The sequence below is a fragment of the Anas acuta genome, chromosome 2, assembly GCF_963932015.1.
Source record: "Anas acuta chromosome 2, bAnaAcu1.1, whole genome shotgun sequence".
Taxonomy (NCBI): Eukaryota; Metazoa; Chordata; class Aves; order Anseriformes; family Anatidae; genus Anas; species Anas acuta.
The window spans coordinates 42,736,439-42,760,289 of record NC_088980.1 but is presented as its reverse complement, the minus strand read 5'-3'; the positions used below and the strand labels follow the sequence as shown (position 1 = coordinate 42,760,289).

Here is a 23,851-nt window from a genome sequence, read left to right as displayed (position 1 = left end):
ATCTGAAGAAAAATTAGCTGTTTCACAAGACAGAGACAGAATGCAGAATGAATGAATATACAAACTTCAGTTACGATTTGGTTCATGTGGTCCTACATTGAATTTAGAACACAAATCAAAAGCTATTTAAGATACTTCCTTTACCAACGCACATATGAACCAGAGAGAACACGAACAGGAAGAGAAGTATGTGCTACACAGCAGACAGTGTGAACAGAAGGTGAATTCCAAAAAAAAAAAAAAAACTAAAACAAACAAACAAACAAAAAAACTTTTAAAGGAAATGTGTCACTTTCTGTCATTCAAGTATGTTTATTTTGACACTAGGAAACTTATAACTGTTGTAATTTTATCAGATTTTTTTTGACTAACTTGAAAACTAGAATCCCTAATTTGAGCACTAATTTTACTGTAACTGAACAGATTTAGAGACAGAAAGAGCAGAATATTTTTATCTTCTGACGTAAGGTCAGAAGCTGCAGATGTTTCAAAGGTACTAAAGCTTTCACATCTCTAATCAAGGACAATGGAGTAAGAGGTTAAGAACTCAAAACCAGAAGCAACCATTAGATGCATTTGGACTGCTTGTATTAAAAGAGCATTCTGGTGGGTTCATTAGCATTTTGGACTTCTTGATTAATTTTAGGACCATCTGATTTTGAAGAACATTTTGAGGCAGGTTTCTAGCCCTCTTGAAACCATGGCACAGCTGCATCTATACTGCTGGCACAGAACAGCCTTGTAGCACCACATTATATATTGTGGCATAAAAGCAGGGAAGGGAGCTGCTGGTGTTACTTGTGCTCCTAAATACATTAGAAATTAGGAAATTTTGCAAATATTCCTTGCAGTAAAACTGTTTATAACAGTTTTAAACTCTCATCAAACTGTTTATATTGACACTGATGTGACTTTGTTTGGATTTGCTAAAAAGCCTGACTGAAAACCATCACTAAGGCTACGGACGCTGTCTGCCCTCCTTTGCCAGTGGCAGGAAATCTGGGATAATGAAGCATTTAAAATTTCAAATCTTACCATTTTCATGAGCAGGGAATATGCCACAACATTAAGGAGAAAGCATTTAATAGAACAGCAAAAGCAGCGTATGTGGCAGAGGAATGACTATTAGAAGCCTGAAGTTAATCATTTCAAGACATGGAACTATCTCCAACTAGAGTGTCTTTCTTAGGTTTATGCTGTCCTAAATATCAGTCAGGCACAGTAAAACATGCATGGCCTGCCACAAGGTATCAGAAGGAGAAAAGTTTTCAGGAAAGAGAGAAAACAGCAAACATACAAGGGTCCAATCTTTGAGGCTCCTAAGGGATGAGGATATAACTATTTTTTTCTAATCTATCAAAAATGGACAAGTGTTTTAGACTGCCCTCCGAGTCAGCAGGAGATTTGGTGTTCACTTCCAGAAGATAAGCAACTCAGAAACCCATCACATTAATTCTGGTTCTTCAGATCCAAACTTCTGTTTTGATTTTTTTGCATGGTATTTACAGGCAAATTCTGTTTCAAGTCCAGACAATACTATTAAGGTAGTGCAAAAGCAATATTACACTAAGGTTATATATTTTTCAAGTTTTCACATAGAGCTGACAGCCCATTCTACTGATCCCAAACATGAAAACACACAGAAAACTAGCTTTTATAATTGTATGTTACTTACAATTTTATGTGATGTCAACTATTATTAAGGAAGTACTACTCCTTACTGCTTTGACCATAAATAGCTACATAAAGAATCAAGATTGGACTGTGCACTTAGTCACATGGTCTAAACTTTTGGGTAGACCTGTGTGGCGCCAGGAGTTGGACTTGATGATCCTTATGGGTCCCTTCCAACTTGGGATATTCTATGATTCTATGAAGATCTAATTCACAAATTCCTCTGAGGTGGGTAAATATTTCTTTCCTTATACAGAAAAGGTAATGATATGCATAAGCTGAGTGACTGTCCCTTAAAGGCACAACACTACAACTCAAGAATTCCTGTATTTAATTTTTGTTTATTTTTCTACTGTGTTGTATTTCAAATCAGAATTCTTTGACTCTGAGGATTTACACTAGGTCACATATGGACAATGAGACTGTAAGGGTGAATTATTCTGGATTTTCTTTCTCACCTCCCCCTCCCCCCCCCAGTCTCAAGTGAGTGGCTTTCATAATTTTCTAAAAATAAATAAATAAATAAATAAATAAATAAATAAATAAATTCAAGACTTCAGCACCATTTGGAATTGAATTTTCTCAAGTTACCACGCCTTTGGTATCTAATTTTCTTTAAGTATCTACAGTTGCTCTTTTCCTTCCCCTCTTCATCTTAGACTTCTCGTCCTCTCAGACTTCTGTAATTTATGTGACAGGGAAAGAAAAGAATACACTGATGCTTAAGGTCATTTTAAAAATTTTATACTTTGACAACATCTTGATCTAGTTCCCCTTTACAGAACTGACTGAGAACAATACGCCTGGTTTAGACCAACCAAGAATATGCCATGTTCAGGATCACACCAGCTGTCTGTGACGAAAGCCAGTTTCCATCCTTAGTGCAATGCTGAATCCATTGCTACTGACTGCAGAGCTGAAGTAACTGCACAGTTTTTATTAAACCAAAGTGATTAATCAGTTCCTCAAAACTAAATAGTTATTTTCTATTGAGGTATAGGATTATATATAAGCTCTTCCAGCTAACCTTACCTCAACAGAATCAGGTGTAACTTTCTGAATCTGGTCTATATTCATTTCAAGACTCTCATGTATTTTCCCCATTCCAGTAATAAAAGTATCTAAGAAAATAACACAGGAAAAACTAGCCACTAACTGGGACTACCCTGTGTCCTGAGGTGTCCTTGTATTCTTTCCTCCCCTTGGCCACATATATGCAGCTCTAGGTACCTGGCCCCTCACTTTCATCTGAAGGAGAGAGAATAAAAAAATAAAATAAATAAACAAACAGACAGACAGATAGATAGATAGAAAGAAGCTGTTTCAATATGCCTTTTAAGAGTTTCTTGCCCTTTGCTGGCCACTTTCTTCCATTTTGAAATGGAGGAACGTGGCAAATGACATAAACGCTGGTCAGTTGTGCTTTGGATACTCCTCAGCTGTCTTTGAATTTTATTTTCTTAATGCTTACAGAATTTTTATCTCTGAAAGCTACAGCCTATTTGAATATGTTAAGCACTTGGTTATTTCCACTGCCATGATCATTTTGGTACCAAAATAGATACTGTCAAACCTTCTGTAGTTTGAATAAAATGAGTGTTAAAGAGAAAGAATTTGTATTTGTTGAACTCAAACTACAAGACTTTTCTAAACTTCAGTTAACATTTCTGAGCTCACTGTCTCACTCAGATTACCATCAAACATTATGGGTCAGATTTTGAACTTGTTCAACAAGAAAAGAATCTCAATAGAATTTTCCATAATGCAAAACTTGTGTGTGAAACTTCAAGCTCCTCCCTTAGAAGACTCTAGCATGGAAGAGAGGTTAAAGAAGCTGTAAAATTTCAACTGCTCTGGGTTTCAGAGTTGTTTCTAAACACCAAGTTAGCATAAGCTACTGTCCCCCGTGGGCTGCTCTAACTTCCAGTGCTGGTAACATTATGAGTAGGCCAGGCATGGAACTTGTGTTCCAAGTTAGAACATCAGTAAAAAGGAAAAACAGAGATAGAAAGTGAATAATTAGTTAACTAAGAATGTATCTAAATACAACAGAAAAAAGTTAGATGCTTTTAGTGAAGCATGGTTTTTCTTTAAGATAAAGTTTTCTTAAATCTTTTCTCTTAGGTAACATGATCTCCCATCCTTTGAGGATATTTTGGGACAATTAACCCCAATATTTTTGTGCTCAAGTCAATATTTATCAAGAAAAAGGAATTCTGACCAAATGTACATAAAGTATAACCCTGCTCCCAAGAGGTTAAGTGAGATAAGGATCTTATACTGATTTTTAGCCAATGCATATCCTGTATCTTTTAGCACAATCAAACAAGTACAACTCATGTTTTTTTTATCAGTCTGATTCGGCTGACTATTTATGTAGCAATGCTGTAAAGAATGTGCCCACATCCTCAAGAGTCTTGGGTTTTAACATCATTCAATTTCTGAGGAGGTATAGCTGAGACAGATGTAAATTGCACTACTGAGGGATTTCTGCAAAATAGGTTCTCATGCCTTTTGACTTCAACCCGGATTTTTCTTTAGGAATGGGTCTTGTTCCAAGGTACTGAGAATTTTCAGTTCTTTTGAAAGTTAGTGAGGTAGCACTTTTTTGTTTTATTATTATTATTTTTAAAAAGTCACTACAGGAGGCTAACATTTTGGATTCTGCTTCAAAGCATACCTATCTCAGCTGACCGTGTTTTCTGCTCTGTTTTGGGCAGAGAGCAAAACTACACACTAGTCCTATCTTGACATCAACAGTTACTTATGTTTCTCCATTTTTCCACTTTTACCAGCTGCCTCATTGTACTATAACACGTCACCAGAGACTGTATCAATTACATGAGGTTATGCTACATCTGTGAGTGTAATGTAAAACTAAGGTTGAGAGAATGGCGTTTTCTCAAAACTGTGGGTAAGAAAAATAGAAGCCTTGCAAAAACGGGTACTAATCAGTAAATCAGAAACCTACAGATCTCCTGATTTATGAATTACTGTTACTGAATGAGTTATGTTACCACAAATATATACCAAGCAAATATGCAGTTAAACTGCTTGAGCAAGTCAAAGGCTCTATTTGCTTATGTATCCAGAGGCATTCTGGAAACTTATGCTTTATGTATGAAGTTAAAAAAACATATTTAAAAGCATTTCAAACATTTCAAATACTTTATTGTGTAAACCACAGTGAAACGAAGTGTGAAAGTGCTTCTGAATGAAAGCACCCAGATGGGACATTTTTGCACTGACTTCATAACATGGAAGATGCTGTCGGATTCTCCAGGTAGTTGAATCCTGAGCCATGAAAGAGTGAATGGGCCAGAACATTTCCCTTAAACCGTATGGTTGATAAATAAAAATATGACAAACAAACAAACAGACCAAACAAACAACAAAAAAACACCAAAAACAACACCAAAAACAAACAAAAAAACACCCTTCAACAAACTTCAGTTAATGAAATTAACTCCCAGCTGGGAGTTTGCCGCAAAATCACTATTTTCCTTCTGTTTTACAAATCACAACTCTGTATTCACTTTCTGTGAATGTGTACTTCATGCAGTAATAGTTTTATGCCCATGGATATTAAGAAATATTATAAACCTGGTGAGAGAAATCAACACCTGCATCTTCCATGTCCATGAGCACCAAAAAAAAAAAATGGTACAACTCATGGCACTGTACAGTGGCATTTAGTCTACCACTATTCAACTAGTGCTATGAAGAGAGCTTTTGAGAAACTAATACAATTATGTTATTATTGTTGCCAAACAATACTGCTCAAAGAATCAGTGCTATATATAAACTCCTAAGAATGTTTTCATCAGGTTGGGAAGCCAAGTCTTTGTGAGGCTGAAAAGAAGTTTTAGTAACAGAACAAGTGTCCATTCTATGCTGCATTCCCCAAGGGTTAGAAAAATGGCAAAAGGCTACATAGTTTATGGCATATCAGCATTTCTTTCACATGCAGAACTAGAAAAATGAAAATATATCTTTGTCTTATGTGGATTTTCTTTAGCCCTCAGACTACGGAGCTATTCTTCAAATGCATTTCACTAACAAAGACTTAAACATTTACCAGAGGATCAGGCAAATTCCTCAGGCATTAGAAGCATGGTTGATTAAAAAAGCCTGTATTTAGTAATTAAAACAGTGCAACGAATCCACAACATGAAATATTTTGGAAGCATATCATAGAGTGAATAATGCAGCTGTCAAGTAAAGAAGAGCTTTTCTCATAAAGGATCACTTCACAATATGAGCATCTCCAGATCCCCTTGAGCTATAGTGCACTTTTGCATAGCTGGAGATTTTTAATATTTCTTAATAGCCAATATAAATCACAAAATTTCATAACAGTTCAAGATTTCCTAGGGTTGGTTTAACACTTACAGGAAATCGCTTCTCTCTGTATTGTCTAGCTAATGTCTACATGTAAGAGCATTTGGTTCAAGCAATGTAATTAAGATTGTTTTTTGTCTATTTCTGGGCATCCTTTTGTAACTTATTTGCCATTCCCTATACTAAGTGGCTGAAAACTTTAGACTATGCAGTTAGTCACATCAAACACATAAGGAAGACCATGAAACCCCCGAATTTATGACAAACAAGTCTCATGGAATCAAACATTGTGAACAGTGAGAAGATCCACTTTCCTTTCCTGTTACACTACTGATGGACACGGCCTGCTTTCCTCCCATCTGCACCGCTGGATCAGAGCATGCAAGTTTCACAAAACTTTTGTAGCAGCCTTAGCATCTGTTATTCTTCAAGCCTGAACAAAGTCAAGGCATTTTCTTAAGTAGATTTATACCCTCAATTTCCAGTCAAGAAATCGATAAGGGAATGTTATTCACAGCTTTTATTTTCCCCAAATTTTTGTTACTTCAGTCAACAAAGAGGTTCCTCTATCTCTGTTATGTTCCTCTCAGTTACAGAGAAAAAATAATCTTGTTACAGGAAAATAACAAGGGTAAGTCTTCCGTCAGGTATTTCAGAAACCATGACTGGGACCATGGGCACCAGAAAAGTCACTTTACTTGTGGCTACCATCGCCATAGCTGCCTCCCTTCATACTCATTGACACTCTTCATCACAGGAAGCCAAACCTGACAAGTCGGAGGCAGTGAAACATGAGAAGCAGCCATTATTCCTAACTGCAAGGGCTTTGGGAACTCTCTCAGTAAAACACAAAGGGATCACAGGAAGGGAGTTTCTGGGCATAGTACTCAATAGCAGCACCTTACTCAGCAGTTTACTCAGTTTACTCAGCAGCACCTTACCAAGCTACCAGGAGGTATTAGTTTGTCAGTTCTTCAAGTTGCATCAGTCTTTACAGCCCTTCAGTCACAGGAGGAAAAATGACAAAATGGCATTAAGGCTCATGTGGGATTCAGTCCAAGATATAAATAAATAATGCTTAACTAGGGAGCTTGTCTAGGTTTGGCTGGGAGGAGAACAAAATGTTCAGTCGTGATGAGGAAAAAATTATGTTGTATTTTGAGGGGATTTTACTTTTTCTTTATGCCTAAAGGTATTGCAATATGGGAGATTTCATTTCTGTTTTCTTCGTACTACATATATTTATGTAACACCTACATCTGACAGGTAGTATCTGCTACCACCATCTTGTTTAAACACACAGAAATGGATCCATTTAAATTACACAGCCTCTTACAAAGAACTTCTTACTCCTTACCTCCTACAAAAACATTCATGCAGACATTCTCAAATCACGCAGAATACAAATGCACATAATCAAATTAGATCCCACTAAGATCATTATTTCTGCTTTGGTTGATTACATTAAAACTGGAGTTTTAAAAATAAGAAAAATGATCTCTTCATCAATATTACTTCTGATCAATTCATAGCCTTCTCTGTTATAGTATCACAGGAGAAACATGCATTGTATTGCAATATAACATCAATAGAAAAGTCTACATGGCAGGTCCTAGCTAGTATTACACAGTGAAAATCCTTAATTGGTATGGTTAACAGAATTAGAAGATAATTGTTGATTTTGGATATTACAGCGTACAAAATAAGTACTGCCTTCCTCTGCATATACTAAATAATGCATATGTATGTTTCTGTATACGTGGTTTTGATGACATTAAATTAGAAATCTTTGTTTTAGAGGGAAAAAAAAAAAAGGTTACATAGACACATCTGGAAGACAACCTTCAGAGCTCAGTAGTTGTAGGTCATCTTAGCTTGAATGCATTCTCTCACAGCCAAAAGAACTGCCTCATGATGTGCCTGCATTCACTTCACTGCGGAGGCTACACAGCTAAACATTGAGATCAGCCTTTCCTTTTCCTCAGAATGGGTGGCATGGGAGAAGGCTATGTTGGCTTTAATCCAGGTAAGAACTGCTTACCTCCAGTTGGCTAGTTGGCCAGGGTCAGAAGTTGACTCTTTGTTCTTAGTGACTTGAACCAGGACTTTGTTATTACACAAACCTTATGTTCTCTCCCTTGTCTTTTCATGGTATTTGTTTCTGAAGGCTGAGTCCTTCACGTACATGAAGTCACAGCAAGATTTGCTTTTGGCTTTGGTGGGAGAGGTATCCTGTGTGAGCACACGGTGAGCTCTATCTCCTTTTAAATTACAACATGTCAACACATTTTTGCAGCTCTATAGAAAGCACTGTAATCTTAAAACAGATGCTTGTTGTAGATAAGCAGAGAATGGCATACTTTCTGCTGATTCTAAATCAAAACAGTGTGATCTCTGCAAGCTATTAAAAACACTCTGGTCTTCTTCACCAGACAACAGCAGTGTAAGGAATACTCTGCTGCCAGTTTGGAGAGCTGTCAGACATTTTTTTCCTAGAGCCAATATTACCTGTAATTCTTGTAAAATAGCGTTTGCAATACACATGAAGGGAGAACAGAAAATCTAGACTTCTCCAACTATTTCCACTGTTTGACTGCTCATTTTAATCCCTTTGAGAACCATCAAATAAAAAGAGAGGATTTTATTTTTTGCTGATTACCAACTTGCTTTAAAAAACAACAACAACAACAACAAAAAAAAAAAACAAAACACAAAAACAACACAATAACAAACAACACCACCACCACAATAACAACAAAAACAAAGCAAGTCATTACCTTTTCACTCTATTCAAATCTAGTGACAGCTTTCAGTGCATTAATTTAATTAAGCTTCCAAATTTGTTCATAAGCTGTCCAGGTCACAAGAAGAATTAAAAACAAACACTGGTAATGTATTTCTGCATTACTTCTACAGGCAGCTACATTTGCTTGTATGCAGAAGCAAAGCTATCAGGATCCACATGACTGGAAAGGGCATCAGTGAAGTTTGACATTGTTTAAGCTTCTGGAAGCTCTGGTCTGAACTCTGCAGTGCCTGTGCTACTTTAGAATTGGTATGAGAGACACAGGCTTAGTAACTCAAACAACACACAGGTATTAGACATGAAAAGCTCACCACTAAATGTCATTGATGATTTATGCAACAATAATAGTTATATTTTCAATACACATAATAGTTCGTAGTTCGTGTGTATCCCTGGAGACCACAGATTAATAATATCTCATCCACAATTTTCTTATTTATCAATTATTTTGCCCTCATTCTAAAATTTGTCCCTCCACTTCCCAGCCCCAGTCAAGCAGCAAAACAAGGGCTAAAATTTAAAGTCTCCTAAACCTGTTTGTTCTACATAACTACAATTTCTATTCATTCCAGAAATTCAAAGAAAGGCAGTTTTTCAGCATTTATAAGACGAAGCAGAAAACCCACATTCTTTCCTCAGTTTTTGCCATCTCACAGCAAAAGCACGACAAGAGAGACACATCATGATTCATTAAATATATCAGTCAGTGCCAAATGTACAGAAACACAGTTTATCAGTGATTAGTTCCCAACAACCCATCCTGACGTTCTAATTTTAGCTCAGCAGAGGCTCAGAGACAGAGAAGAGCCAGCCAGAAATATACACATACATACATACTTTGATCCCTTCCTTGATTTTCTGTGAAAGTACAAGTGCAGTGACATTTTTAAATGTGCTGACTTCTTAAAGTAATTTAAAAGTGCTTAATCAAAAATACCATTTACTACAACATAGATAAGTACGAATTCAATGGGGCTGCTATCAACTATGGGAGAGAGACAAGTGAGTTTGTAGACCTTGACTATGAGTTTCCAAATTTTCAAGAGTTTGATGGCTTTTGAATTTAATGTTAACTCTGAATTCCCTGGGCCTTAAAAATCCATGTGTAAACACCTTTCTGCTAACTACAACATTCTTGCAGGAATCTTAATCTGAATTTTAGTACCGTTCATACCAAAACTAAATTGTTACCACTTAATAAGTAGGGCTGTTGAGGCATATGCTGTTTCTGGTACCTTTTCCTTTAGTTCTTTGCTCTACTTCTACACACAATGAAGATTTTTACACAAAGGTGACTATCAATACCTTTAATCCGAGCAGTGCTGCAGGCAGAGACACTAGGTTCTTCCTCCTGCTCCCTGCAGGTAGCTCTGTAGGATTCATGTGTGCAGAAACCTTACATCAGCTGTTGCACATTTTCTGTAAATCAATTAACAGGAGAATTCATTGCACAGAGCTGTCAATCTAGATATTTTCACAAGTGCTGCAATAAGCTTCTGACAATGAATATCCAAGCTAAGTCATTATAGTAACAAATACTGCACAAAGTCTTGTAAATATTAACAGAGTAACGGACTATGGATCAGGATAGTAGTTCTCAAGTGAGCCTGAAGGGCAATTATTTGAACCAGCAAACAAGCTGTTCTATGTTTGTTACTCACCTTAAAAGTAACATTGCTATTCAAATTGCCATAATATCCCTATATGTGAACAGGGAAAAATCTATTCCTTCATGAGACAAATAGTATTTTTTTTTTTTCATGCTTTCAGGCCACCAAAATAAGGGTGGAATTCCCGCATTTCCAAATTATATACAGATATAGTTTTTATATACAGTCTGTATATACAGTACTCTTTTCACTGTGAAACAGTAACCACAAGACCCAATTTTAAAAACAGAAATATTTCAAAATGTATTCAGACTCATCCTTTCACTAGTGAAGCATTCCTGCATTGACTTATCATTTGTCTGCATGATTTCTCATTTCCTACAGTGGTATTTCCTTTTGCAGTGAAATAATATTGCTATTATTTTTCTCACTGTAACCTAGAGAACCATTTTACATATAACCCCCTGAAACAATTTGGATCTTTATATCCCCTTGTTAATGGACATCCAGTAGCACCAAGTTCACCAAAATCATTCTCTGCATTTCAGTAATATCTACAAAGTAGTCTTTGTGAAGAACTCAGGAAACATCGTGTGTGTGTGTGTATATGTATGCGAGAGAGATGAATTTCTCAGCGGAAAATAATGATGCAACTGAAAGTATTCTATTCATGTAAAGTTTGGCAAATACTTTTCATTAAAAACTTGCACAACAGTCAAAATTCTTTAAAAGTTTCATTTAAATCTTTTTGTTAAAAATAAGAAAAAAGACCAAGTAAAAGGCTAAAAGGGGTCAAGAAACAGTAAAAACACTAGAAGACTTGTATACCTACCCTATCAACATAGGAAATACTAATATAAGAATGTATATTATATAATATTATTAATTAATGTAAGAACAAGTCCATTAATATAAGAAAAAGTCCATAAAAGGAATCAACATAAGTAGTCCAAGATTGCTACTTAAAATACAATTAAGTAGAAGATGAAACCCATTGTTGGATACCATAAACTGCTTAAATAAATCACTCTTTTATATCTAACAACCCACAGCTGCTAAGAAAACTATAGTGCCATTTGTTTTGCACAATTATGAGAAGTTTTTAGTTTTTCATCTTCTAAAAATGGTTTTTATTTTTTATTGTTTTAGTTTGAGACAACAGAAATGACTAAACACCACTAGCTGAAGGAGCTATGGGATTTTCAGGTTTTATTAGACAAAGATTCAAAGGAAATAATATAGATTTGGAAATTCAGAGAAGGGAATTAGAAAGGTAAGGTTAATAATTTTTTACCTTTAGCACTATCAGGAAGAACTAAAAAATTAATTTTCACAAAACTGCATGTTGCCTTTCCATTTTGAGATCTTATTTGTCTTTTAATCTTCACCATCTTTGAAAAATTAGTATAATAGCTGGTGTAGGAACAGAGCATTTTGAGCAGCAGGGGTTTTGACAGTCATACCTGTTCACTACATTCATTTGCAGAGCATGTTAAAAGATGATTAGGTCTTAGCAGCCAATACACCAGCTGTTCCTGGGATACTCAGAGCCTGATGGTGTTACTGTGTATTTAGATGTGTATTAACTTACAAGGCCCACTAAGAGTTTCATACTGCAATAACAAATGCCTTAAAAATGACTCTTGTTCTTTCTACTTCCATGTTAGATGTCATAATGATGAAAAGAATGGAATGAAAAAGGTATCTTTTTACAGCAGAAATCTATTGGGAGATAGTTGCATATATTATCTCTCTCAGCAGGCGGCCAGGTCATTAAGTCTGCATAGAGCTCTTTCCTGTTGGAAAGAAATTGGTGCAAAGAAATCTATCCTGTTTGCATTTTGACTCAATTCTTCGGATAAGCAAAGGCAGCCTGAAGATTTGCCTCTGCCAGTGTTTCCCTCCAAGATAAGAAATCTTCTGTGATGGCATCTTTTTAGGTGACAGGGTGAAAGTGTCGTGGATCATTTCAGACAGGTGTTACCCTTCAGTCAAGGCAGGTTTCAGTGTTGCAACTGAACAATGCAAGGCAGCTTAAAGAACCAGCAGACAGGGCTCAGACTTGCTCCTCTGTGATGCTGTATCACTGCAGACATGCTCAATAAAAGAAAGGAGAAAATGCTGTCCAGAAACATAGGGAGAAAGGCAGCCATATGTACAGAATCACCTCATCACCTGTAAACAGTCATTTGGGACCTGATGACACTCACAGACATTACACTTTCTTAAGAGAAGCGCTGTCATTCTGCCAACATGCCAATCCAAGGGCTGCAGCTAGCTCCAGAAGATGCTGAGAAAAGTGAAATAGATCTTCAGCTTCTCTTTGCAAAGTTGGTATCAAGAGCTTCAATCAGCTTTCCTAGAAGAGTCATTATCTGTGGACTGGATTGGAGGTGCAGTTTAATGGAAAAGATGGAGCGGGAACCTTGTACAAGAAACAACTATAGCTGCAGAGAAGCTAGATTCTAGCTTAGAGGTCTTCTACCCTTTTCCCCAAGCAGCAGCAGGCACAATCAGTGTTAGGAAATCTGATTTATTTCACGTTCTTCAAGTTTCACTTCCTTGGGCTCAGTAGGTTTACAAACATCAACAGCAATATTTAAAATGAAAAGGCAGATACAGCAAGAGTGTCAGATTGCATAGAAGCAGTTAATGTCCAGTCCCAGAAAGTCTCCCTCCTTCACACCAAATTAAATCAATAAGATTGAATAGTAATGTCAAATCAGTCAAAAGTAAAGTCAATTCACTTTCATTATTTCAAAGCAACAAATAAATCCATGTCAACCTGTGAAACACAAAATAGGGAAGGAAGAAGCAAAACTGTGGTTTAAACACTACTATGCTATTACAAATGAATACCTGTCTTCAACAAATGACCATGAGAAATCTGCTGTCCTGACTTTGTAATGTGCTTAGCTACATGAACACTGACTTAGATGTTAGCAATCATTTTCTCACACTGCTAATTAGTTTCAGCTTGTTTTAAAGCAAAGCATGCAGTGTTTGAACAGCAGACCTTAGAACCATTTTTCAGGAGAAAGGGGTGACTATCTCTTACAGCTAGACTACACAGATAATATGTTTTCCATAGGTGCTTCAAATAGGAATCAACAGGTGAACAAATTAAGATATTTAGCCAATACTAAGGCATGTGAATTTGGGTCAAGAAGCATGTTACATTTTTAAACTCTACCCGTAAAAGTCCTGAACTACATCTTTCTAATCTCCTAGAGTTGCTGGTGACTCAGAACAAACTTCTTCTGAATGACTGGCTCAGTGTCTTATCAAAGCAGAGGTTATAACAGTCTCAGGAATAAATTAAATAGCACTTTCACTTCTGTGAAAGCTTGAGTGCTTTGTGTTTGTTGCTAGATCTGCAAACTGTATGGATAAGCTTGGTTGATACGTCACACAAGCAGGGTAGCATTATTTTCACAGAAGAAAAGACCACTCAATTTTTTCTTCACAGAAAAAAAAAGGAAAAAAAATGCTATTTTGCCTTTGACAATTATCTTGTTTTCCCCTTATCAGAACCTGGAATCTCTACAACAAGACATGAAAGTCCTAGTTTGAGAAATCCTGTTTCCTCTAACTTCTCTAACTCTCACAGGATGTGTACATCCTGCATGGAGACTTAAGGACACTTTCTGTATAAATACAGGAATGGTGACCTGGGTGAGGATTTTATGCCCTTGTTTCAAGACAAAATTCTAACCCATCCCCCCTGCAGCTAAGCAAACTAATTGAGGAAAAATGTATTGCAGACTTATAGGTTCTCCCAAGGCTGTAGAAAACCTCATATAGCTTTTCCAGCTGAGTTTGCAGTTGATTTACATGCTCTTACCAAATCAGCGGTCAGAATCTGACACAAAATGTCTTCTGCAAGCTTTGATTCCTTATTCATAACGTTTTCTTCATTTATATTCTGTTGAACCAAGGAACCCAGGATTTCCTCTCCCTTTGTTGGATAGCTTCCTGTTGTGCAGCTGCCTTCTGTAATGACAAAACATATAAGTCAGGTGTTGCCCAAAGATTATGTTGCCCAAGTCCACCAAAATTAATCAGATTTGGGTGTTTAATACTTTTAGCATCCCTGAATACCTCAGCTTAAACATCAAAACCTTCTGTAATGATCCAACTCTTCCTCTTCCCCAGACAACTTCTTGCCAAGTAAAGATTCAGTATGACTTGCTTTGCATCTTACACACTGCAATATATTGAAAGATTTATCTTTTCTTCTTTAGTGTAGCAGGAAAAGACTTTACTGCATCAGTCTTATACGAGTAGGTTTCACTCTATGTATAATTACATATCTTTCTTGCCTTCCCATCTGAGCTAAATCAATTCTTGTGATGGCAGAGTCTGTACTCTGACTCTGCATTTGAATAAAGCATCAGTTGTATTGAATGTGCTGGAATTGGCAGATGGTTGGTCAGTCTTTCAGCTTGATATTAATTGCTTCATTGAGATCCCTTTCAGAGAACTGAGGACAAAATGCATAGTGTCTTATTACATTAAGAAAAAAATCACATCTGAAATTCTTTGATGGAAGACTCATCTGCTTGGCAGACAATGGACTTTCTCCCTAAGAGTTAAAAACTGACCAGAAAATTCCATGATTTAAAGACCACTTTGTTTCCTTCCAGTCAGCAACCAAAGTTACACATCATTTTGCCTGGAGGAAAAAGTAAAATAAAATTTGCTATTACTGTTTGAACAATTCTTTATTATTATTATTATTATTGTCTTTTTTTTTTTTCTCTTGGAAAATAGATATATAGTTTATCATCATCATCATTATTATTGAAATACATCACTACTCGTTTATGATCATGTCCAGCCCTGTTCACATGTGCCTTGCAATGGCTCCTGTTGGAGAACACTGTAGTTGACAGTAACAGGATTAGGTAAAATCAGGAATATTCTGCACTTGTCTGATGACTGGACATCTAGAAGAATGAGGGCTATAGTTCTGCTCTTTATGTATTATGGTGGGTCTGCTGTTGGAGCTAAAGAGTTTTCAAGTATAAAAGGTATTCTCAGGAACAATCCAACATACTTGTAGTTATATGCATGCTTCACATCAAACGCAATTTTTCCTTCAGTATATTAAACATGTGTCTAGCACCTCAAAATCATTATGTATGATTTAATCTCAAATTCATTACTTCACAGATATGTAAAATGTATGTCGCATCATTTATTCATTGGTCATTAAAAATACATAAAATAGCTCTAAGCTTTTTTAGAGTGTGGCGCCCTTTCTTCTGATAGTTACGTATTGCTATTTCCATCATAGCAATTACAGCAGGTGCCAAATGGCACCTATTTCTTTTTGATATCTTATGCAGTATTTAAGCAAGTAGTGTGTCTGCTCACCCTAAATATTTTTTGAGAAGAGATAATCAGTTAATACTGGAAGCTCTCTACTTCTGCCCCTGTAGAAATGTACTGGATAACTGAGCTAAATATCTTGTCACCAGAGTGAGTCTCTTTGACATCAAAGGACTCAACTTCCTATTCTGTTCCAGTGTTCTCCCTTTTGCACTTCTCTCTGGGTCTTCTCCACAGTAATTTCTTTTCCATAAGCAGATGACAGTACAGTGGACACTCCAGTTTTCTCCTCCTCCTATCCCTCTTCTGAAGATACAGTGCATAGTATCTGAACCTCACGCTCAGCCTGTCCAAATCATGAATGTCTTAACTTCTGGTGCTTGTTTACAAAAGACTTGGAGGTACAGCAGTAACACACATGGTGTTTTTGAGTGAAATTCCTTGCTCAGTCTCAGGGCCAGATCCTGTCTTAGCAAGAGTCACTCTAGCTCCATTAATTTTGAATGGACAATGTAAATTTACACCAGCCAAACCTTTGGCTTCAGAAAGTCAAGAGGCTTCTTGGCACCTCACACGCTTCACATGGAAAGATTGATACACCTGGGACCAACACAAATTTAAAAAAGTTTTTTCCTCTAAGCTGAGCTTTCTTAGGTAAACAATAAAAATGTCTTAGTCGTATGTTGTTACATTTTGTTCCGTAACTGAGAAGTAGATGTTAATGTCGGATATTATTGACATTGGCTAAGGTTCTTCATTGCAGTAAAACACTAAGTCCACAAGGAAGAACCACCAGAACAGCACTGATGGCCATTTGGATACTGTGGGCTCACACAGCTGTATGGGAGATAGGCCAGTCAGGTCCAGGGCTTCTTGGCCCCCTTGAGCTACCTCTGCACTGGAGGATACGACCATCAGTAATCCTTTTGCCTGTCATCTGCCCACTCCCAAATTAATTCCGCCCACAGTTGTCCTATTAGATGAAACGAGTTGGTGCAAAACATGGTAACAACCATCTCCAAAACAGCAAAACCAAGGCAGAAATATCAGCCATCCTTGCATCTGGCTTTTAAAAGTTAGCTTGGCTCAGTGATCGTTATTATGCTTGCAGACTGAATGTACAAGATGAAAATGTTGTGATGATATCACCTTCAATAAATCCTGTGTTGTTATGTGGTATTGAAACAAGACTCTTTGGGAAAGGTAGTTTTGCTACTCTCTGTGTAGTAGTGCTCTCTGTAAAAGGTCTCATACCATTTCAATTTGGATCTACAAACAACAGAGACATTCTTGTTGCCTTTGACAATAGCTTCAGTATGCCTCTCTCCTGCTACCTAAGTTTGTACTGCAATAACAAGCCAAAACCAAAGTGGTTTTAAGAATGGGCATTTTATTACAAATGTCAAGAAGGTGTTTGGGGGTTGGAGTTAGATGACCTCTAAGGTCCCTTCCAACCCAAGCCATTCTATGATTCTATCTAACAATCAATGGGGACACGGAGGAGGGATGGCAAGAATGTTGCTTGGACATCAAGCAGCCATAGCAAGTATTTCCAGAAAGAAAAACAAGGTGTGACCAAAGATGCTGAAAAGCTTTAGGTAGTGCAGTGGGCTTCTCAGGGGAGCTAATTAGCCTGGGCTACTGCAGCTTTGCTGCCTCCATTTTTGAAGGTAGTTTTGGTGCAGTTTAGTTATGTATACAGACCCAATCATGCAAGGTACCTGGGTACACAGCATTTTATCCCATGGTATTCCAGCCCAGAGAGCTGCACTGAAGCTGACAGACAGCCAAGTAAGATTAGTAGGACACAATCACAAAATTCTGCCTGGAGTTATTAAGAAAGGAGAAACAATCATATCAGCTAAATGTTTAATCATGCAGATAAGATGGTAAATAAAACTACAGAGGAGCTAAGAGGAAGGATTATTTTCTTAGCAAGATTACCTGTCCCATCCTTACAGCAAAACCAAGCCAACAAGTGAACAAAAGCTTATTGTCAGAAAGAAGTTCTGTAAGAAATATTCCTAAAACAGGAGAAAGCATGTTTGGCCACAGAAGCGAATGAGGAGGTTGACACACTCAGCAGAATTTCTAAGCTTATGAATAAAGATGACAACTGAGTGAGAAGAGAGCCAAAACTTGGAGTAAAAACTACATAGCAATATTCACACCTCTAATGAAGCCAGGGAATTTCTGGCTCCACATCTTTTGTCTTTTAAATATGACACTTTTGGCATTTTGCCTTTTTGTGCATGTGTGTTTTGGTAGCGAAAAGAAATCCTACCTTTAAAGAATGTTTCAGCTTGCTATTTCCAATGAAACATCCTGCTAACAAACTCTGAGGCCAGGGCAACCTGCACATCAAAGAGCTGGGCCCAAAGAGAAGCAAAACCAAAATTAGACCAGAGTGAATTGTATCTTCCTGAACAGCATCCTGCTGTACACACAGGTTATTCTTTTCAATATACAGGTCTCCAATTCACTCTTGGGCATACTGATGCTCCTATATATTTCTTTCTTGATGTACTTGGGAATTAAGTTGTAACTGAAGTCTAAGACATCTCTCATCAGGCCCATAAATTCATTAGATAAGAAATGGTAAAGGATAACAGGAGAACTTACTCTATTGATTCCTGCTTCCTTATAAAACACCTTGGCAACCCAAATCTATTTTCTTCAGACTATTGTGCAACAATCTTGCCGGAATCATCATGTTTGGTCAGATGTGCTCTTAAAAGTTTTTCTAATACAACACTTGCAACAATTTTAGCATTTAATAAACAGAAAAATGTTGTAACAAACACAAATGTTTGTAAATGGTTACAGGTGGATTGCCTCAGGGGTCTTTCCTGGGTTTGGAGAAAGAGATACATTTACATGTATGCTCACCAAGTCTGCAGATGACCTGAAATGGATGGGAGGGGGTGAATCTGATATGCTCAAGGACAGGGCTACCATGCAGAAGCTTGACAGGAGGAATGAGCTGACAAGAAACTCCTGAAATTCAGCTGGGACAGATGCCATGCCCTGTGTCTGGAACAGTCTGAGACCCAGCAGGGGACAGACTGGGACTGCCTGGCTGGGAAGCAACCCTGTGGAGAAGGACACAAGGGTCCTGAGGGCCAGCTGGGGACAGTTAGAGATGAGGGCTAACAGCACCCTGGGCTTTGCCAGCAGGCGAACAGCCAGAAAATCAAGGGAAGCAGTTATTTCTCTCTGGTCAGCAATTGCTCCACTGTATCTGGAATACAGGCTTCAGCTTCTGGCCTCCCAGTACTAGAAAGATGTCAATAACCTGCAGGCAAGTTCAGCAGAGTGCTCCCAAGACAGGAAAGGCTGAAGCACTTGCCCTGTGAGGAGAGGCTGAGGGAACAAGGGTTGTTCAACCCTAAAAAGGGGTGGCTGGCTTCAGGAGATCTGCTGTCCCCAGAACCTATGAGAGGTTATTGAGAGCACAGTGGTGAACAGTCTTTACTGAGGTCAACAGTGGTAGAATGGGAGACAGTGACTGTGAGTTGGAATTAGGAGATTTTGCCTGGATAAAAATAAATAATAAAAAAATACTATATGGAAAATTAAGCACTAGATCATGGACCTAGAGGGATTTTACATTCTTGGAGGTTTTCAGACCCAGTAGGATGAAGCCCTGAGCAATGTGGTTCTGTCAATATAGGCCCCTCATAGGTTGCAAAGTGTTCTCTTCCTATGGCAATATTGCTCATCCTACTACCCCAGCTTCTCTAGCTGCGCATGAATTCCTTTTGAGGGGATCTAGCTGATGAAACATATTAGTTTAAAACAGAATTTGTTATTAGCAAGAACAAAAGAAGCGAGGTTGGGGAGGAGGTGCACTAACTATGCTGCAGTGCTGAGGCAGCAGAAAATAACCACTGTATGCCCACACGGTTAACAACTGAAGCGATTTAAACTCTGGGATTGGACTCATAGACATCAACTTTGATGTATGCCAGGAATTTCATTTTATAGAATTAATTTTCATGACAGAATATGTTTGCCCACTCTATGTTCACCAGTGCTGATTGTTTTGCTCATTTCCTTCAGAAACCCTTCCCCTTTACAGACAATCCTCCCACTGACAAATGAGAAAATTGACCCACATCCTTCAGCTTGGTACTGACATTAAAGGGGATTGTTTGTAATAAGCTGTAATAAAATAGGGGAATAGTTTGTAATATGGTCTGCTTTGCAAAGAGGCCATGAAGTTACAAATATACATGTCTCCCTATCAACGTACGTTACTAGAGACTATTTCCCAGATACCTTCTTGATTCTCTAAGGAGATTATGTTTGACTATAAAGGAAAGGAGACACTTAACACATTTTGAATTTTGAGAACTTATACTGTGGTCAGAATGAAAAGTTAGATTATCTTGCTGTGGCAACAAATAAGCTTTCACTTTATCAGTTTAAAACTCTATTTCTTCTGCAGCCCACATCTGGAAAATGCCAGTATACTTTCTTGATATTCTGAAAAATAGCAGTGTGCCATATTGTCCCATGGGAGCCCATTTCATTCACTGACTTTGCAGATGTTTTCCATGTGGAACTTTAAGGCTGAGCTGTTAAATGTTCTCTGTCAGTTCATGAGGACCTTCTCTCTCTCCTTAAGCGGAGGACAGCTTTGGGATTTCCCCGCCTTGTGGTACAGTGGGTGTAGGCTCCTTGGTTGAAAGTGGGATGTATGGTGAGTGTAGCAAACATCTTGGCGGCAGAGCTGTCCCTACAGCACACGCTGCTGAAGAGAGTTTCCTGTTTGAGTCAGCCAGAATTCTCCCCGGGGCTTTTCCTGTGGTACAACTCCTCAGTAAGCACAGACCTCAGAGTTACAGCTGGGCCCTATTGGATGCTATTCTTATCTCTGCTGTAGGCTACGAGATACAACGACAATATGCAAATGGAAAATCCTTGTGGTAGCTACCAATACTTTCCAGACTAAAACTTGAACCACTAACATTCAAACCATAAAGGACCCTATTTCAGTCTGAGTATATCGGTTAACTTCTAGGGAATTATATTGCCCAGAAAGAATTTTTCCCCTAATCCTGAAAGCAGCTAACACAAACAGCCACACAGAAGCTGTGTAGGTCATCAATTTTTTAGCTTATTTTGCATCTAGACCAACTTCATCTACTGGATTTAATGAGTGTTGATTTAATTTCACGGACTGTTATTTCCTCAGTGACCCTGAACCACAGAAAAATCTCATAAGGAAAGAGTTCTCTGTTTCCACGTGGTAAAAATTAGGTGTACGATCATTCTCCACCTGCCTTTCTTTTTGTCAGGATCATGCACTTTGTTGTGGTTTCATCAAAAAAAGAAAAAAAGTGAAATACAATTTAGTAGTTATGATTTAAGTAAGAAAGGGTTTGTGGGTTTGGATGTAGTAACCAGGACTGTCTGTAAAAGTGGAGGTTTGTGGGAACTGCTTTAGTATATGCAGCGAGGTTGAGCATTCCAGTTCTCAGAGTTATTTAGTCTAACTTGGAAAAAATAAGCCTTGTTTTTCTTAATGGGGCTTGCTTCTTACTAAAATGTCCATAATAAGTGACATGGGCTATTAGCAGCTACTGGCTACCAGTCTCTGCAATCCCCAAACTCTCTGATAGCAAAATATATTTTTTTAATTGTGTTGAAATGAAATAGCATTCTAAAACCCCACCAATTTTGTAAGTGTTGATTGTAAGATTGTAAATAGAGCTGAGAAGAAAGATTTGACTGTCCTTCCTCACACAGCTCTGTAATGAAGAACATAAAGTCTTTCCGTATATTCTTCCTGGTGAAAAAGACCTCTAGAAGATATAGCATGGACGTTCAGTGATGAAGTTTGGAAGACTAAGTAAGAGACAGCAATATGATGTGGAAGCTATGCATTAAACAGCCTTATGGCACAGCATGCTTTAAACAAAACAAACAAAAAACATTGTGTGGTGTAAAATTCCCTTTGTAATGGGGCTGCTTACGCTAAATGTAAATCGATACAAGATGAACTCCAGCACAGAACCACCAAACGAGTGCTGTCCTACTTAGTAAAAGCCAATATGATATTTGAGAAACTGAAAACTCCTTCTCAGAGTGTTTCCAAAGCTATACTGTTGGCTGCAACACAGATAGAGTAATGCAGCTACATGGGATGCTGCTTGCAAACTGAAGAACCCACAAAGTCTTTATTCTTTTCTTTTCGTGCCTGAAGGTATTCACAGAGATATAATACTGTTACAATCTACACTTGACCATGCCTTTATCCTATGCCACTACACTACACACAGCTTTAGTGAGACCTACACTGAAAAAAAAAAAAAAAAAAAAAAAACCTTAATGGAGAGGATGAGTTTCATTTGTGGTCCAGTAATTAAGAAAAATATTTTTCTTTTGAATAGAAAACAAAATAAAACTGTGCATTCTTGAGGTTACGGTTACATTTCAGTTAAGTTGCATTTAGTTGTTTCTGAACCCACCTGAGGTAGGGTGACAGAAGCTGTGTTTTTTGATTATTTTGGTACTGAAACCTCTGTGTTAGCCACTTTGCTAAACAGTGCAGGCAGACTTTCAGATACTTTGGTGGTAAGCATGATATACAGAATGACCTTATCCACAATCGTGCTCTCATAATGCCTATGCCCAGACACTGGTAGAAACCACAAAGCATTTTGTGCCAGAAACAGCAAGAAAGATCTGGTCCTTAAGTACCATTCAGAGTAAGTCACAGAAAAAAGTCTGACGTTTTAGAAAGAGATTTATTTTTAAAATGTTTCTTTTCTATTCCTTTTTGATGGAGTTCGGTTGAGTAGTCCTTGCCTTTGTTGGAGTCAAAGAAAAATATAGTAATCTCTCACTAGCTATGAAGTATTTGCAATACATGATGCCAGTTTTAATAAAAAGACATTAATAAATTTAAGATTTCTCCAAATAAAAATAAATAAAAATCAGAAAGTTCTGGCCTTTACTTCTTTTCCTGAACTATTCTGCAACCCCTCAATATAACATTCTACCCTCCATGTTACTGCTGATGGGAATTATGGCCTCCTGTACTATGAGCCATCCATCCCCTCCTTCTTGGGGCTGAACAGACAAATAGCTCTATCCTCAGTTAGGTCCAGAGCTAGAATAAAAGTTGTTTATGAAGTTTATTTTTTTCCTTCCTAGGAACTTGTTACGGAACAAGGTATAAAAATAACAGAATAATGGATGAAGTAGGTTTGAGTTTCCCTTTGAATACAAATGAGAATTATTTGCACAGCATTGGTTCTTAAATTCGGTTAAAAAGCTGAGTCATCTGATTGAGGATAAAATTGTGGTGAAGCAGATTAATCATTTTTCAATGAATCCCCCTTTCTTTGGGGGAGCTGTCTTCATTGCAGATTGGGTGTTTGATTGTAGAATCATTACCAAGGAAATGTCCTCCCCCTGACACCTGTGAAACTAGTGAAAGATTCATAGACTGAAGACTGACTGAAGGATTGAACTGAAGTTTATTACCATCCTCTAGTAGGATCTGATTCTGGTTTACAACAGCAGCAAGATTTTTCTGATTAACCCGAAGAGAAGCAGGACAGAACCCAAAATTGATGATGTGATTAATATTCCTATCACAGTGATGCTCCGGTGCGTTTCATTAAAATGGATCCTGAAATTGTAGCTATAGAGCTGCTCTTCCTCGCTTCATCTATGTCCAAGTCCAGGTCTCATGAAGATTCAGTACCTGAGAAGTAAGTAGAAGCTAAAGGCCACCAGGTCTCTTCCTGGCATACACTGCCTCAGCTCCACTGCAGGGCAACCGAGCTCCAGCAATTTACACTGGCTGAAGCTCAGGACCTTCCAGATTGTGGCAAATTCAAAGACAAAGCAGTGCCCATGCACCACAGAGCAGCCTCAGAATCTTCCATTTCTTTTGTACTCAGGGGATGTGCAGGTACTAAGGGGAAAGGAGGAATGAGTTAAGAAACAGGAACTACATCATGATGATTGTGCTGAAGGAAGAAATAGCTGAGAAGAATTGAGTCATAAAGAAATATCATCTGGGGCAGCTGGGGTGGGGGGAATCCCATCATGTTAGGTGCCTCAGTAA

General features: G+C 37.8%; 1 long non-coding RNA gene across 1 annotated transcript in view; it reads right to left on the bottom strand.

Moving 5' to 3' along the window:
- LOC137852578 (uncharacterized) overlaps positions 1–23,851 on the bottom strand; it is a 167,013-nt gene that overhangs the window by 37,910 nt on the left and 105,252 nt on the right. Inside the window, exons 2-3 of the long non-coding RNA XR_011093942.1 lie at positions 14,276–14,424; positions 10,127–10,240 (exon numbers count right to left, since the gene is read on the bottom strand). This is a non-coding gene — a long non-coding RNA (uncharacterized lncRNA). The remainder of the gene's footprint in view (positions 1–10,126; positions 10,241–14,275; positions 14,425–23,851) is intronic.